Genomic DNA, 18,381 nt, shown 5'->3' on the forward strand with positions numbered 1-18,381 from the left:
GAGAGCGCCGCCGCGTGTCTCGTGTCTCGTGACTAGCAGCCACTTTCCCCGGCCCCGCCCTGTGCCACATCTGTCTCTCACGTGCCGCTGAGTGGCGGCTCCACCCAGGACCCTGTTTTCCTGAAGGACAGACCCCCTGTGAGCCCTGCATTGATTCATGTACACTCGGCTGGTAACAAATGCTTCCTTTTGCTTACAGAAGGGAGGCTGTGTTACAGTGTAATTGCCTTATGGATTAGGGAGGGAGCTGCCCAGATATTTGGAAAGCTTAAGTGGGTCACATGAACCTTATCGTTTCGAAGGCTGAACCCCATGTAGTCCTCAGTTTCAGAATCACAGGCATCTGGAAAGACCGTGTGTAGAGGTGGTAAGTGAGGTGCTGCTCTGGCGTTGGCCTGACGGCATTAACCCCACCGGGGCCGTGTAGACCTCCCTGACATACATTCGGCACCAGCCTCGCACCTGAGCATGCCGGGGTACTGGGGCTCCCCATCTCGGGCGCCTCAGTGGAGCCCCTCCAGCTGGCACGTGTCCTGGTGTCCTGCAGGCCAGAGGAGTCCACTCCTGGGGACGTACTTCCTGCTGGCGACTGGGGGACCCAACTCCAGGGAAATACTCCTGGGGACTGACAGAGCCAGGAGGGGTCCAGGGGCTTTGCTCTATAAAGTACATGCTTTGCTACCGTGATGCTATACAGCCATATGTGTACCTAATGTTTAATCTGGTTTTTGTGGGTTACACTGGAAGCCTTGCTACTGTCTACAACATTGCCATAGGAAATGTTTTTTCCACGGGAAATGCACTGACTATTCTGAATAATTCATTTACAGACTTTTGGAACCCATCCATTTTTAAGTTGGACTAAAATTTGACTAAGTATTGGATACTTTTTTAGGTTGGAATTAATTTCTTTATTCTATGTGTTTAACTTTATTTTAGCATGCAACTATCCAAATAAATATTAAGATTGTCTTTTTGTTCTTTTGGAAGCTGTATTTCTTCAAAACAAATTATTAAATAGTTTTGGAATGCTGAATGTTATAATTGCCTATTAGTGACATCATCCACTGTCAGTCATCCATCCACGGCCCAGTAAACACAAATTGTCTCTTCCCCCCCAATTACTGTGTTTCATAGCAACTCTCATAAACCTTAACAAAATATATTTCTGATACACCTTAACGAAATACACTTAGTTCCCAGAATTCAAGCTAAAATGATTAATTATAATTATATAATTCCAATATCTAATATAGAAAATTATTTTTTGCCAGTTGGAAGATGGTTTTACGTTTGGGCTGATCGTGGAGCCTTTGAAATCTTAGCTCCCCGGTCTCATCTGGTCCACAGTCACAGTGACGGAAGTCACTGCTCCCTGTGGCGCTTTGGGTGGACTGGCGGCCTCGGGGCTGGGCCTGTGCAGGGCGTCCCACCCTGTTCACCTGCCGCCTTGGGAAGAGTTGCAGGAAAACAGCTGTCATGTCTGTCGCATTTCTCTGACCGCTTTTTGGAGTTGTGTGTCCATACTGACTCGTTAGGGTGAGAAGAGTCAGAAAAATACCCTGGATGTAAAGGAAAAGACCATTTTAAAACAACACTGCTGAGGCATGTGCCTCTCCCTGGCTCTCTGCGTCCCTGGAGGACTCCAGGCTGTTTGTCCAGGGGCTGAGGCGTGTCCCCTGACCTTTGTCCTCCCAGGTGGCCTCTGCAACAGTTTAGAGGTCAGACAGGCTGAAAACTCACTTTACTTTGGTGTCTTAGTCCTGTGTATGAGCTTTATCTTTTTATTGCTGATTATTATGTGCTCTTATTTTTATGTGATAGGGTAATACTGAGGGAAAAAAGAAATTTTCTGAAACATCTTAATCCTATAAGTATGGAAAATATAGTTAGCATATTTTTGGGGGGGGAGAGGAACCTCTTTCAATTCAAAGTCCTGCTAATACTTAGGTTCCTACTTGTTAAAACAAAAGCCACTAATCTGTCTAAAATACATTATTAATGTATAAGTGACTATTTTATTAATATCTCTTTAAGAGTAATGTACTGGAGAAGACTGTTGCAGAGCATTTAGTCAGCACTCACCGTATACAGAGGGGTCTGTCTGAGTGCTGAGAATGACAGGGAAGCAACTAACAAGATCTTTGACCATGAATTGCCTCCTTTTGAACTGGAGACTAGACCTGCCCAGGGATCCTGGGCGGTTGTTGCTTTAAGTGATGGGGCCTTAAATGGCTGGTCTTTTCCTCAAATTGGTAAGATGTTATCTGTGAAGACACAAAAGTAGGATTAGGAGAAAGTATAATTCAGTCATTTATTCGTTAAATATTTAGGACCTCTTTGTGCTATGCCCTGGCTGGTTGCTGCTGTGCTAGATTTGGGGATTATCTGAAGCCACAGCACGCTGAAGTAAAGTCAGCTAGACAAAGCCTTAAGTCCTATTAGTAGGGATTCTGCATTGATCCAAGAGAAAATTAGGGCCCCTAGGAGTTTTTGAGAGAAGAAAAGAAGAGGTAATAAAAATGAAAATAGAGTTAAGATTATTCTACTCTTGTACTTTTAATAGATTTGAAGAAGGATTGGGCAGGGGTGCAGATTTGGAAACTTCTGCAGCAGTTGAGGGCAGGAGAAGGAAGAACGCATCACCACTGATTTTTAACTTCCAGTAGCTTCGGGGGCCGGGGGGGGGGGTGGGTGGCGCTCTCCTGGGAGCTGCGGTGATGCCAGGAGTGTAAAATAGCCCCTTTCTCCCAGAGCTCATGGACCAGCAGGAGAGCCAGGAGGAGGTCCCGAGAGACACCAACCGGCGAGTGCCAGTTACAGAGCAGCCACTTTGCCCGGCTCAGAGGGCGGGTTCAGATTTGGGAACCCTGGAGAGAACGGGAGGGGCCTGGGGCTGGGGCGGGAGGACACGCCCCCTGATCTAGCTGTTCACTCACCCCCTGGAGCAGGTCCATCTGGTCAGCTTTGAGGATAGAGTGAGGGGTTGGGCACGTCGAGGGGGGTGTATTTCAGAGAATGGTCCGATTAATAGTTACTGTTTAAATGCCAGCTTTTGTTTTAAAGGTAACAGATTAAGTACTGATAAACTTTAAGTTAGAAGCCAGGCTTAGTTAGCATGATCACAAACTAACCCCATGGTCAGGAAACAGAAGGCCCTCGAAGCCCCCATGCTGCTCCCCAGCCCACTGCCCTTAGGGCTGTTGGTCTGGCCCGGGGTTGGGGGGTGGGGGTGGGGGGGGTGCAGAGCACTCTCCCGTTCTCCGGGTGGCGCCTTTGTCTCCTGCAGCCGCTGCTTTGGGTCCAGTGCTCGGGGCTGTGTGGGATTCTCAGGACCTGTGTCCCACCAGAGGGGTATGTTGTCATGTAAACTTGAGTGACATTTTAGCAATAATACGCAAGCGTTAACAGTGGTCTGAGGAGCCCCGGGATGGCTCCCCCAGCTGGCCTGTGCTGTGTCCCAGCTGCTCAGCTCTGAGTCCCAGCGGCTTCTTGACATGCAGACCTGGTCTTGCCCCTCTGCATGGTGTAGACCATTGTGGATTAGGACGCCTCATGGCCAGTGTCTGAGGCTGGCCTGCCCATCATAAGGCTCTGTTTCTCGCTCACCATTGTGTTTCCTGTATGTGGCTCAATTCCTGGCAGTCGAGAGGCTCATAATAAGTATTTGTGGAATGGACATTCGTTGTTTGCTTGGGTTCATTTTAGGTTCTCCTCAACGAGATTTGAATGTGTACACTTGTACTTTCTGAGCAGTAATTATTGGTGCTCAATTTTAGTGGGAAGAATAGAGACTAAGTTGGTCCCAAGACCAGTGTCCAGTGCAGGGTGAGGACCACGCCTTTTGTGCACCTTGGACTCAAGACCCTGGGTCTTCCTCACTAATAAGTCTAGGGGGTAATGCCTGAGGTTGTTGTGAAAGCACTTTATCCAGGATGGGATCCCATCTTATGGAGGAGGGCCTGGATCAGGTGAGGGTGACTGGTGAGGGTGACTGGTCAGAGGTCAGGCTCCACTGTGACTTTGGGCACCAGGGCGTTGGTCTCCTGGGAGACCCTGTGTGACCCACGTGCATGGAGGTGCACCAGAGGGAGTTTTTAGGGATCGTCCAGCACAAGTCGATGCGTGTGGGTTAGGGTCGTTGTGGAGGGATCATCTCAGTTGCTCCTCTAACAGGAAATAAGCCGTGGTGAGAGCTCTCCTGGGGAAGAAACTTCAGTGGCAATTTCCTTCCTTTGATTTCCCCTCTTCAGAAAGGCTGCCTCTTAAAGAGACAGAATTCCCTTGGAGTTTGAGGTCCAGAATCTTTTTGCTCATTGCTGTGGTCGGAAATGCTCTTTTAAGGGGACATACTTAAGAATTCTTTCATCATTTTGAAAAATAAAATTGTTGCCGGTAGGTTCACCACCCAAGTTAATGGCAGGAGAGTAAAATGTCACCGAAAGAGAATGTACTAAATCCTGAAACCAGTGATGCTCAAAGAACTGCCCGAAAAGAACTAAGCACTGACCCGTGTGAAACATGGTACTGAGTGAAAGAAGCCCACACAAAAGGCCACACATTGTAGGATCCCGTTTATATGAAACGAACAGAACAGACAAGCCCACGGTGACAGGACGCAGGTTGGTGGTGGCCAGGAGGAGGGGAGCAGGGAGTGACCGCTGATGGGCACGGGGTCTGATGGGGTGATGGCGACATTCTGGGGCTAGACGGCACTGTGCATGTGCTACATGCCGCTGAACTGTGCACTTCCAAATGGCTAATTTAATGTGTGAATTTCACCTCAGTCCTTAAGGGGGGGGATGGGCTGACTGCCTAAAAAGTGTTTACACTGAGTTATAAAAACAACTACAAATGTTGCATAAGTCCAGTTGGAGAAGAATAGTTTCTAAATCAAACATCTGGGCATCATTTCACATATCTCAAAAAGACCCAACTAGGGAATAGGGGCTCAGAAAGCAAATGCCGATTATTTAACCTTAACCATAAGGGTTATTTTGGGGAAATTAGGACATATGTTTAGTAAAATGGGTACCCCTCTAAATCAGTCATTACCTTTATTGTTCAATGAACAATCCTTAAGAAAACTATTGTATATCTATCTATCTACCTAATCAGTGATAGAGACATTGACAAAGGGGAAAACCAGCAGATTACAAAAGGCCTCACACACCCACCAGGTTGATCACAGGAAGAGGAGGGGAGAGAACCGCAGACCTCCTGAAAGAGACCTTTGAGCTGTGTAGGCCAAGCGTTAACTGTTGTCAAGATTACTGACCTAATAGTGTTTCAAAAACTATCCAGTAAAAATAAATTCACCCTGTCCTCAGTTAGGTAAAGAAGTTCTGCTCTGACTGGTCCTTGCATGTCTCTCTCCATCAGTCATTCGTTAACACAGCACCTGGGTGTGGACGCAGGGATGAATTCACAGTTCAGTCTGACTGACTTTCCAGTGGGGAAGCACTGACAGTCTAAGAAGATTTTTGCTGGAGTGGGTGGGGCTTCGCCGAGAAGGCCTTCAGGGTGTGACTTGTAGGTTCATCTGGTTGCTAGGCAGACACCCATGGAAGAGCACGTTCCCACCCATAAGTTCATTCCTGTTATCTTCTGACCAAAAATAGACTGTCATGCTGGAGCCAAGTGTTATCTAGCCTGGTGTCCTCGTGTCCTCCGCAGCAGTTAATAGAGCATTCAGTAAATACCTGACTAAGGAATGAAGTCTGAACCAAAGCAAACTGTGCCAGTAGTTCTTGGCCATATAAGAATTCTTTCAGTAGCAATCTCAGAAGTGGCTCAGGGCTACCCCCTTGCTCCACCACCTTCCCCCAGAGACTGGGGGACAGAGTAGAACCCAGTTCACTTGGGGTGATTTGGCTGTGTCGGCCTGGCTGATGCGAGGGGACTTGCTGTTCAGAAGCAAACCCAAAGCTTCTGGAGGGAGCGTCGCTGGTCACTGAACGGAGGCATCAGAGGGGAAGGTGGGGGCCTTGGAGCCACTGCCCCTGAGTCGCATCTTGACCCTCAGTGGTCAGCAGGACGAGTAGCTCTGCCTCCCCCGGGGGTTGGGTGGTTTGATGAGCTCACAAGCGGAAGCTGCCCTGCACACCCTAAAACACGCAGAAGTAGTGGTTCTTCCCTCCCTCCTCCTCCTCCTCTGTTTCTCTTTTCTAATTAACTGAAAAGTAAAACTCTGGCCAACATTGATGTAAGTCTTTCTTGTCTTGTTTCTACAAATAAAACAGGAAGGGAAAGATGAGTAACTTAGAAGAACTATAACTAGAAGTTGGGAGTGTTCCATTTTTTTCCAGGAAAGAAAATAAATCCAGTTGGAAATTGCTGGCCTTGTCAATTATCTGATAATAATGGGAGAGAATGGGTAATGAAGCCAGTGGAGTTAAAAAGTACAGAGAGATTTAGTTAAAACAGGGATCAAAGAAACCAGAAGGAAGATCTGCTGATACAAGAACATAAAAGCAACTGCCCCCGTCCCTCCAGGTTAGTAATTTATCTGGTGGATTTACCTGGCAGCACTGGTAAGTCTGGAATTCAGCAAATGGGCAGGATTTTTTTTTTTTTTTTTGCTTTTTCATTCATTCCTTCTCTTACAAATCTCAGTACTCCCCCTCTCCCTGCACTGTTCTCACAAAAATCATAATTACCCACCAGTAGTTTTCAAACTTCTGAACTTAAAAAAAATAGAATCCAAAGAGGAAGCTCCGTGTTAATAACAAACCAACGTGGAGCTATTCCGTTCAAAACTGGGAGGTGGTGTGTCGGGCCACCCAGCCCCCAGCCAGCTCCTAGGGCCACGTGGTTGGAAAGTAAGCACTGAGGACTGATTGCAGCTCTGAACATCGCACACATCAGTAAGGTTCTTTCTCTCCCTCTCTCAGGGTAACAGCCTGTGGCAGTAGCGTTATTGTGAGGGCCCTGGGTCATGTGATTCAGAAGCTAAGTGGGGTGTTCCTTGTTAATCTCACATAGGAAGTGCAAATACTTAATTATGCTTTCATTAAGGGCCTTCTCAAATTTGCAGAATCTTATGCATTTTTATCATAGGTAGAATACTCTTAAATCTTTGTAAGTTTGCCAGTGAAATCCTGTCTTTTCATGTGGGACACGGAAGTGGAAAGAAAAGAAGTTTCACTGTCACTGTAGCCCCTCTTTCCTTTCCTTCAACTCTCCAACTAGATGGCAGATTAGGTGGTGGCATCGTTCACTACAGGCATCACCCGTGATGCCACCACCAAATTCAGGACAAAATAAATTAGTCTTTATTGAAAAACAAATTATTGTGTTGTTAAATAAAGACCCTCAGGCTCCTGAAACTAAGTAGTAACTTGGCTGCATGTCTGTGAGGTGGGCCTGGAGCCCGGTCCATCAGAGTCCAGCGCCTGCATCTTTGGTGCTACAGCCTACACGTAATTACTTACAGTTTTAGGGGAATTCATTTCTGTAAATTTCCCATTTGCCTTATAGTCATAATCCCCGGCCCTCAAGTCAGAAATCTGACCATTTCTTGTCAGGGGTGTTGATGTTAGATTCTTGGTGTTTTCCATTGTTTTTGTTAAACAACAGCAGCGAGCCGTCTGTGCTGGAATTATCTTGAGTGGCCAGGAGGAGCATCAGATCCGTTGGAAATGATGACACTGGGGGCCTCAGGTCCAGTTTGGCATTTTTCTTTTCTGTTTACTTAGACACTTATTAATGAAAATATGACTTTTAAGAAAGATCATTTTCATTACTGTTTTCTTTTTTTAAAGCAAGAGAATTTGCTCCTCTCCCTAGAATCACTGACAGTGGAGAGGATGGTCCCGAAGGCCCCTGGACCTGGACCGGGACTGCGTGTTGTGAGCAGCCTCAGATCAGGCATTTCAGCATTATGTGCAAGGGAGGTCGTAGTACAGCCGCTGCTTTCACTGGTTGCTGCTGTAAAAATAAGTCACACAGAGAGTAAAGGGAATTTAATACTCCCCTCTCCACTGGTGTTCACTCCACATCTTTCTCATGAACGTAGGCATGTCTGTAAACAGAGAAGAATGGTTGCTTTTCCCTTTGGTATCTTTAAGGGTGTCCCTTTCCAGTTTCTGCGTCTTCGCAGCAACAGACGTCAGTGTGTGCGCACCTGTCTCCTTCTTTACGGTTCTTTATGGGGAAACACGACAGACGTATGGGCGATCCCCAGTTGCAGAGTGCAGTGAACGACTGTAGGGCCACCCGTGAAGCCACCACCAAATTCAAGGAACAAAATGTGCTGGGTGTCCAGGCATCACCCCCAGCGTGCTCCTCCTGGTGACGCCCCGTCCCCCCAAGATCACTGCAGTCCTCTGGTTTCCTCCGTGGTTTTCTTTATAGTTTTCCCAGTGGGAACAGCAGGCTGTCTTTGGAAGAGTGCATGAAGGGAGGCTACTTCACGTGTGAACTCACGGTAATCGAATAGACTGAGAAGGCAGGTTTGTCTCAGGTATCAGAGCGCACTGGTGATAGGGTTTGGTCGAAAGTATACGCATCTATCAGAAAACCTGGGCTGACAGATTTTATGTGGAATGTGGCTGTTCCTGCTTCCACACTGGTGAGTAGATCATGTGACACTTTTGAAATGATAAGGACCACCTGGGAATGAGAGCAGCCTAAGAACTGTCTGCGGTTCCAGATAGCAGCACGCAGCAAGAATTCCTTACTTCCCTTGTCACTGAGTGTGTGTGTGTGTGTGTGTGTGTGTGTGTGTGTGTGTGATTTCCTGCCGAGGTAGAAAAGAAATGTGCAAAGAACTTGTTTTATGGGCTTCCCTGGTGGCGCAGTGGTTGAGGGTCCGCCTGCCGATGCAGGGGACACGGGTTCGTGCCCCGGTCCGGGAAGATCCCACATGCTGCAGAGCAGCTGGGCCCGTGAGCCATGGCCGCTGAGCCTGCGCGTCCGGAGCCTGTGCTCCGCAACGGGAGAGGCCGCAGCAGTGAGAGGCCCACGTACCTCAAAAAAAAAACAAAAAAACAAAAAAAAAGAAGTTGTCTTATAATACAAAGTTGCACTAGTTAATATTTTTATATCCTAGATCTTGAGGAAAGAATCTAGATTAGGAAGGATATTTCTTAATATTACTAGCAGATAGCCTACAAAATGTGAGGCCTTCCAAAGTTACAAATTTATCTTTCATAGTTATATAATTTAAGCAGTGGTTCAAAGAAATAGTGCAGAAGGCTTAATTTCAGGTGTGTCTTTAATTTCCTTTCTTCAGTTTCTCTATCTGTTGAATAAAATTTGAAGAATATTGTCCTGAAATTCATGGAACTAGCCTTGGAAAATGTTTAGTAATTCCCCACATCTATAAGGTATTTGTGGGATATTCTTAGCAGAGAGTGGTCTCTGAGGTCAGAATGCCATCACTGTCTCATTCAGAAACAGTGTCATCACCCCCAAAAGACACGCCTTCCCCATGAGCAGTCATTCCCCACCCTCCAGCCCCTGGCAACCACTAATCTGCACTCTGTCTCTGTGAATTTGCATATACTGAACACTTCGTATAAAGGAACCATCCTGGCTTCTTCCACTGAGCGTCATGTTTTCGAGGTTCATCCCTGTTGTATCGTGTGTCAGCACTTCACTCCTCTTTATGGCTGCCTGATACTCTGTTGTGTGGATGTACCAGACTCACTTATCCATTCATCAGTTGATGCGCATTTGGGTTGCTTCCATGTTACTTTCTGGCTGTCATGAACAGTAATACTGCTATGAACGTTCACGATGATGCACATAGGGACGTAAGTCTTCCGTTCTCTTGGGTAGATAGCTAGAAGTGGGATTGCTGGCTCGATGCCAAAGTGTTTTCCAAAGTGACTGCCCCATTTTCCCGTCTCACCAGCATAATGATGTAGTTTAGTCCCTGATTATCTAACCTCCTCGGGATCTCAAGGTTGCCATGGCTCCCATCAGTTTGCTCATGATCTCCTGGGCCATCTGGTAGTGTCTGCTCCGGCAGCCAAACCTCTGAAGGAAATGCGTTTCAGTATCAAGGCAAAAGTTTGTTTAGTTGATTCGAGGTTGTCTCGTGTATGTATGAGGGTGACATAAAAGGACGTAAGGTGACACAAGCTACCTTCTGGAAGACAGTCGAGGGCACAGAGGGAGACGGAGGGAGGGAGGTAGATGGTAGAGAATGGATCTTGAGTGGTGCACTTCCAGGCTTCATGGTCTCAGGACCCCTTAATACTCGTCAAAATTACTGAGACCCCCAAGGAGATCTTTTTAATGTGGTTATATTGATCAATAACTACTATATTAGAAAATAAAATGGAAAAAATTAAATATTTATTAGTTCACCTAAAAATCCTAAAAATAAACCCATTAAATAATAACATAAATAGAATTTTTATGAAAAATATTTTCTAAACCAAGACAACCTTAGTGAGAAGAGTAGCCTTATTTTATGTTTTCTGCAGATCTCTTTAATGTCTGGACTAACAGAAAACGATGGATTGTCATCTCTGCTCTGCATTCAGTCAGTCCTGTATTGTACATAGTGTAGCCTCTAGAAAACTCCACTGTACACTCATGAGAGAAGGGGAAATAAGGTCCCAGGACATAGTTCTGGCCTTGCGGGTCCCTTGAAAGGGTCTTACAGACCCAGGGGTCTCCAGACCCCACTTTCAGAATCCCTGGTCTGAAATATTCCATCTCCAGGTAACCTGTCTTATTAGAAAGCCATGAGTACTACATAACAGTAGGTACAGAGAAATTAGCAACTGCACGGAAAAATTTTAGGAACATTTTACAACCAATATAAAATGCTTCGTTTAAAAAAATAATCTGAGATCTCTGAGGATGAGTTAATCAGTGAACAGGTCGCGTCCCATCTTGAGGGTGACGTCACCATTGTGGTTTAAATCTTCTGCAGCAAATTCCACTCTACCCACACCCAAAAGAAAGTGATTCAGGCAGTCTTAGATTATCCGGTGAAGATTTGGGAGTAGTTAGATGAGGCAGTATCAGATGGAAAAATAACTCTAAAATAACATAGAAAACAGGCCTGGTGAGCAGGCGTGTCGGGGAACAACCTGGTGAGCTCAGGGAGAGCTCTCCGCCGTGCTTCCTCCCCAGGGGCTGCAGCCGGGGACCTGCTTCCAGGCGACACTGGCCGTCGCCCTCGGTACAGGGAGGCTGCGCCAGTCTATAAAATCAGTGTGAAATATGTACATTCAGCATCCTTTCGGGTAGTGGTGAGGCCAGAGCCCCTGCTCCTTCCCCGTCTATCTCTGATGTTCCTAAAACTCCTCTTGCTGTCGTCCTCAGGCACACTCTGTTCTCGTGGCCTCTTCTTTGCGCCAGGCAGCGCTGCCGTGGCTGCCCCAGGACTAGCCCCGGTCCTCTTCCTCTTGTCAGAGCAGCTGAGAGCGTCGGGGTAAGGGTTAGAGGCTGCCTTTCTCAGCCAGAAATTCAGCAGTTGATGTGGGGTCTCGGCTCGATCGTTTTCCCTGGAGGGCAAACCTGGGCTCTCGTCCGTCCAGGAGAGACACCTGCATGTGGGCATCATTTCAGACTCTTATGCTGAATTTGTGAGACTTTCTTCGGAGATGGCCTCAAGTCGGTCTCCTCGCTTTGTGACTCATTTGTGTGTTTTCTACTTAGATTTTTACAGCTTCCAGAATATCCCACAAACAACAAAATGCAGGCAACAGAATGGGTTTTCTCATTCTAAGAAATCAGTAACTTTGCTCCAGGTAAGTATCTCTATCTGTGTACTAACCCTTAATAATCTTTGCAGCACTTTTTTCTCTCTTAGGGAGCTGGTAATTATTAAAACAACAAATCAGGGCTTCCCTGGTGGCACAGTGGTTGGGAGTCCGCCTGCCGGTGCTGGGGGCACGGGTTCGTGCCCCGGTCCGGGAAGATCCCACATGCCACGGAGCAGCTGGGCCCGTGAGCCATGGCCGCTGGGCCTGTGCATCTGGAGTCTGTGCTCCGCAGCGGGAGGGGCCGCAGCAGTGAGAGGCCCGCGTACCACAAAAAAACAAAAAACAGGGCTTCCCTGGTGGCGCAGTGGTTGAGAGTCCGCCTGCCGATGCAGGGGACGCGGGTTCGTGACCCGGTCCGGGAAGATCCCACATGCCGCGGAGCGGCTGGGCCTGTGAGCCATGGCTGCTGAGCCTGCGCGTCCGGAGCCTGTGCTCCGCAATGGGAGAGGCCACAACAGTGAGAGGCCCGCGTACTGCAAAAAAAAAAAAAAAAAAAAAAAAAAACAAAAAACAAAAAATCAACAAATCAGAAAATGTTTTTGAAGTTAACTACAGTGCTCTGTATTTGTAATTTTTTTACTTGCAAATGAGTTGGAAAACGTTGTCTTGTTTTGTTTTAATCAATACCCCAAGGCCTTTGCGCATGAACAAGGTATTCAGCCAGCCAGGCTTGTGTCTCAGCCTGTAGAAGGCATGTGTGCCAGGCGGCTGGCTGTTTCCAGCTACCTCGTGCTGCTGCACCCTCCCAGAAAGCCTGCGCTGCTCCCACCCACCTCAGCCGCTGCAGGTTTAGAAGTGGGAGAATCAGAGTCCTGCAGGGAGCACAGCGGGGCCAGGAGGTTTCAGGGCTCACCTGCAGTGCAGATGAAGGCGTCCGCTCTGCGCCCCATCAGGCTCCAGGCCCCCCAGAGCGAACACCCAGCTCCAGAAGCACGGGGAGTGGGAGCCCCGAGGCCTGGCCGTGAGAAGCAGTATTCCCGCTGACCTGCCACCTCTGCTGCCGTCGCAAGTCTCAAGCAGTCGGGTTAGATTCAAAGAGTATGGTGCGGCCAGCCTCCTCCGGCTCTCCTGGGGGGTCTCCCCAAGTGAAGATGTGCGAGAAGGCACCTCTTAACACTTGCAGCAGCTGGTCACACTCAGAGGCGGCCTTTGCCTTGGAGAGAGTGGAAGAGCTGAGCCCGCCCTAGAGGAGGCCCTGGGTCCTGGGCCACAGGGACTGTCTGGGGGAGTGTGCTCGGCTCCCTCCAGGTCACTCCAGTCACCAGCCGTGTTTGCCTTCGCAAAGGTCACTTTTCAAGTTTACCCACCTTTCCCACTAGGAAAGTTCATCTTTAGGTAATTTTTCTAAAAGTCTAAGATTAAGTGAAGGCAGCTGCAGTAAAAGCCTGTTGGCAGATAGATTATGACCTGTTTCTTGAGGAAATTAAGGTATCCTTTCTCCATTATTTGCTCACAAGGTTATATGGAAGACAAAGAGTATTTGAAATTTAGACTTCCCTGGCCTTAGCAAATAGATAATAAAAGTCTGACTCTCTCTCAGTAGTATTCTGCCACTTTCTGAAGTCACCAAGACGGCCAGTCCAGTTGGTAAAAGCAGGCGTTTAGCTTCAAGCAGATGTGCACAGAATGACAAGGGGTGTGTTTGTTTTTTCTCTGCAAGTCCACCTGGATTAGTAGTTTTTGTGGTCCTGGCCCAGCTTTTCTTTGAGTAGTTTCATCATCGGGCTGGGGGTTGGGGAGAAAGACGGAAGAAATGAGAGAAATTGGTCTGCACGTGACCTTTAAGTGTCAGCCCTTTTCTCTTCATCCAGCTTTGCCAGCGTTCTGTCGCCAGCATCACGCCCTGACGCTCTTCACGTGCTGTTTATCGTATTTGCTGTCCTGGATGTCCTCTCAGAGGGTTTTTTCTATATCAGCGTGTTTGAAGTTAAATGTTAGATTCTGGTAGAGTACTTTAAAAGTACTAAGGAAAAGGAAAAAGACAGAAAGGAAGAAATAAAACTGTCTCTACTTTGGATGACGTGATGGTCTATGTCGAAAATCCCAAGGAATCTACAAAAGAAAAAGAAAAAATTCCTAAAACTAGTAAGTCAGTTCAGCAAAGTAGCAGCATACAAGATTAACATTCACAAGTCAGTCACATTTCTATATACTGGCAATGAACCCTTGAAAACCAAAATTAAAAATACAGCATTTACAGTTGCCCAAAAAGGAGTATTTAGGTATAAATCTAACAAAACATGTCAAGACTTGTATGCTGCAAACGACAAAACACTGATTAAAGAAATCAGAGAAGATCTAAATAAATGGAAAAGTGTCAATGTTCGTGGAGTGGAAGACTCAACATTGTAAAGATGCTATAGTTCTCCCCAAAAGATGGTATAGGCTTGACGCAAAACCCATTAAAGTCTCAGCAAAAGTTTTCGTAGATATATCCAGGCCTATTCTAAAGTTTTTTTTTCTTTTTGAAATTTAAGGAAAAAATTTATTGAAGATCTGAAAAACAATTTCTAAAATACTGACTTTTCCAGAAAACTAGCTACACAGTGCATTGTGTCTATCGTGTTAAAACGTGATTAGACACAAATATAAAAACCATGAAACAAGCCACCACTCTGACAATCTGAGCAAAGATAAAATGCCTAAGGAACAACATGAATGACTTGCAAAGGATGGGCTCTTCACTGTAAGCACCATAAAAAAGCGGGGAGCGCAAATGGATGAGTGTTTTCAGTTATACACACGGAATTGAACTTTCGGCACTAGGAATCAGAGCATTTTGTCATATAGCATTAACACGTATTGTGAAAGTGCGTAGTGTCAAAGGAATAGAACCACCAGCATTCAAACGCAGCTTTGTCAGCTAAGCAGTGAAACACTCTACAGTACGTCTGTCTGTTGTCTGTCATTGAAAGCACTGGTAGCAACTTTGAAATAAAAAAAAAAAGAAAAGAAAAAAAGGAGCTGTAACCCCTTTTATTTTCTGTTTAAAATCAAACAGAAAACAAACATCATTTCTGTTATACACTAACGTTTCCAAAGTACATCATTTGTACAAGAGAAGGACTAACGAAAATGTGTTTACAGAGATCCAAACATGAGGGCGTACAAGCGCCTCACACAGGTTTCCACTCGTACTCGGGAGGAGCCACTTCATAATCACTGGCACTGAGCAGAGTTCTTCGCCAAGTGTTCTAGGAAATCATGAAGATAATTCAGTAATAAAGCAAGGCTCTTCTCATCCAGAGGTGTGTAGGCCAACATTGCTCCAATACGTACAAATAATCTCAGTAGATGTGGCGCTGCATGCACCTTGGACATGGCGCATCAGGGTGATCTGCAAGGATTTCAGCATACCGCGGTCTCTCATGTTTGCAGAGCAGCTGAGTGCCCAGCATTACACTGAAGTATTCCTTGATCCCTGCCACAACTTCATTAACAGCATACTCCTTATTTTCTGTGTTTCTTCAAGATGTCTTGTAGTTTGCAGAATCCTCTACAATGGAATCCACATTCTTCTTATCAGGAAGATAAAAGAGCTCTTTTTGCCAGGTAATTAAGTCCCGGTCTTCAACAAGCCATGGTTTTAGTTCTTCAGGAATCTTTACTTAAACTTCAACTCTGTTCATGAATGTTTCCTCATTTTCAACAGTAGAAGCTACTCGGGCCCTTTCCTCGCAAGGAGACTGAGGTGTCTCACTCGTACTACCACCATCTCCATTTCCAGGTGTTTTCTGTTTGTTCTTTTTTGTTTTCACTTCAACATTTTTCTGTTGCAAACCAGAAGTCTTCCTTCCGGGGGCAGCCCCTCTCATCTTGCCCTCTGCGTACTGCTCCTGATTGGCTTTGCTTGGAAATGCAAAGGAACTTGAGTAGATAAAACAGCTTTGAAAAAAGGATAAAGTGGGAGGAATCACACCCAATTTCAAAACTTAGGATATGGCTACAAGAAACTGCGGCATTGTTGGAGGGATGACTCTCTGATCAGTGGAGAGAACTTGGGAAGCGGCCTGTGGGATTATGGCCAAATGATTCCTGACCAAGGTGCAAACAAAGCAATCTGGTGGAGGAAGGATAGTCTTCAGCTAACTGGACATATATGGGCAAAAAATTAATCTCAGCCTAAATCTCATACCTCACAATAGATCTTAGGTTTAAGTATAAAACATAAAACTATAAAGAAAACCTTTGGGACTTATCAAGTAAAAAGTTCTGAGATGTGACAACAAAAGCAAGACAAGCTACAGACCGTGAGAAAATATTTGCAAACCTTATATCGTAGACTATATAATGAAGTCTCAGAACTCAACAGTAAAGCACACACACACACACACACACACACACACACACACACACACCACATAATCAGTCCAGTTAGAAAATGGGCAAAGGACATGAAGAGACATTTCCAAAGAGGACATCACATGGCAGATAAACACATGGAAAGGTGTTCGACGTCACTGTTATTAAGAAAAAGCACGTCAAGACCATGGTGAGATGTTACCATGCTCCTAAACAACTAAACGTGAAAAACTAAAGTGAACAACAGTGAGAGCACCGGGTGCCATTGAGGATGTGAAGAAACCATCTCTCACATGTTGCAGGTGGGCGTGTAAGGTGGTGTGGCCCCCCAGGAGCAGAGTTGGCAGTTCCTTTGAAAACTGAACATACTTATCAGAGCAGCTGCACTCCTGGGCATTTATCCAGAGAAACAAATATCTGCATTCACACAGAAATCTGTACCCAAGTGTTTGTAATAGCCACAAACTGGAAACAACCCAGATGTTCCTCAGAGGTGAATGGTAAACAAGCTGTGTCACATCCACACCATGGATAGCACTCAGCAGTAAAAAGGGACAAGCTGCTGATGCCACAGCAGCTTGGATGGATCTCAGATACATGGTGCTGAATGACAAAAGCCAACTCAACATGCCGTGCACCACACGACTCTGTTTATGCAAGGTTCTCAGAAGTTGTGTGGGTGTGTATGAGACTGTATGAGTGCTGGTTATTCGTTCACCGAGTCTCCAACCCCTCGTGTGGGCTGGCGCTTCGGTGCCTATCCTTCAGCGAGCTGTGTGGAAAGAAGCAGGATGTTCAGGGCAGGAGCGGGTGGATGATCCCCGGAAGAGAGGCGCAGCGGGCCCCCAGTGTCCACCCAGTGTCCAGCCAGCTGCCTCTGAACCTCAACTGGCCCTGGTCGCCCAGCCCTGTCCAGTCACCCACACAAACAGCTTCTGTCAGGAGAGGGAGAGAGTGAATTTCCCTCGTGTGTCCCCCTTCGCTTACCGCTTTTGTGCTTGATTTGGACCCAGAATCTTGGTGTTGGCTGTAGGCCACGCCCTGCGGGCCACGATGCTGTTGTGTTTGGTGTGAGGGGCTGAAAGACCGTGGGAAGCTTTGAGTCTTGTTCTCCGTGATGCTGAGACCCTCATTCTCAGTTCTGAGTGTTTCGACTTTGTTAACCGCTGGATCCTAAGCACTTAAAATAGTACTTGCTCTTAGGGCTTCCCTGGTGGCGCAGTGGTTGAGAGTCCGCCTGCCGATGCAGGGGACACGGGTCCGTGCCCCGGTCCGGGAGGATCCCGCATACCGTGGAGCGGCTGCCCCTGTGGGCCATGGCCCCTGAGCCTGCGTGTCTGGAGCCTGTGCTCTGCAACGGGAGAGGCCACAGCAGTGAGAGGCCCGCGTACCGCAAAAAAAAAAAAAATAGTACTTGCTCTTAAATGTTGAGAGAAATAAGAATATGTAACATTAATTATTAAGGCCACAAGCTTTTTAAAAAGTAAACAACATTATTATATATAAACATTGTTAAGGGATTTCCCTGGTAGTGCAGTGGTTAAGAATCTGCTTGCCAATGCAGGGGACACGGGTTCGAGCCCAAGTCCGGGAAGATCCCACATGCCGCGGAGCAACTAAGCCTGTGTGCCACAACTACTGAGCCTGCACTCTAGAGCCTGCAAGCCACAACTACTGAGCCCACGCGCCTAGAGCCCGTGCTCCGCAACAAGAGAAGCCCGCGCACCACAACGAAGAGTAGCCCCCGCTTGCTGCAACTAGAGAAAGCCACATGCAGCAACAAAGACCCAACAAGAAAGACCCAATGCAGCCAAAAATAAAAATAAATTAATCGATTAAACATTGCTGAAACTTAAGGCAAAGTCTAAGAAGTCTTTATGATGTATATTCTTTTTTTTTTTTTGCAACTAAAACGGGATTTTTAAAATTGTGGTAAAATGTACATGACATGAAGTTTTCTACCTTAGCTATTTTTAAGTGGCACTAAGTACCTTCACATTGTTGTGCGACCGTCACTACCATCCACCTCCAGAACTTTCTCATCTTCCCAAAGTGAAGCTGTGTCCCCAGGAAACACTGGCTCCCCAGCCCGTTAACTGCTGTCTGTCTCTGTGAATTTGTTTGGTGTAGGGACCTCGTATAAGTGGACTCATACACTATTTGTCTTTTTGTGTCTGGCTATATTCTTTATTTTAGATAACTTATTGATAATTTTTTTATTCTATGAGTGACACATATCTGTTTTGCAAAATATAGGAAATACATAAACCAAAGGAAGAAAATAAACGTCACCTTTAAGTTCTACTTAGATAACCACTAACATTTTTCTATCTTTTAGAGAGAGAGACAC

General features: G+C 46.4%; 1 protein-coding gene and 1 pseudogene across 1 annotated transcript in view; one reads left to right on the top strand and one right to left on the bottom strand.

The window, feature by feature from the left end:
• Positions 1 to 18,381, top strand: part of SPIDR (scaffold protein involved in DNA repair) — a 294,972-nt gene that overhangs the window by 252,887 nt on the left and 23,704 nt on the right. The gene's annotated exons all lie outside the window — the stretch shown is intronic.
• On the bottom strand, positions 14,846 to 15,571 carry LOC136137099 (mortality factor 4-like protein 1 pseudogene; annotated as a pseudogene).

This window comes from Phocoena phocoena, chromosome 17 (genome assembly GCF_963924675.1).
Source record: "Phocoena phocoena chromosome 17, mPhoPho1.1, whole genome shotgun sequence".
In the NCBI taxonomy this organism is placed as follows: Eukaryota; Metazoa; Chordata; class Mammalia; order Artiodactyla; family Phocoenidae; genus Phocoena; species Phocoena phocoena.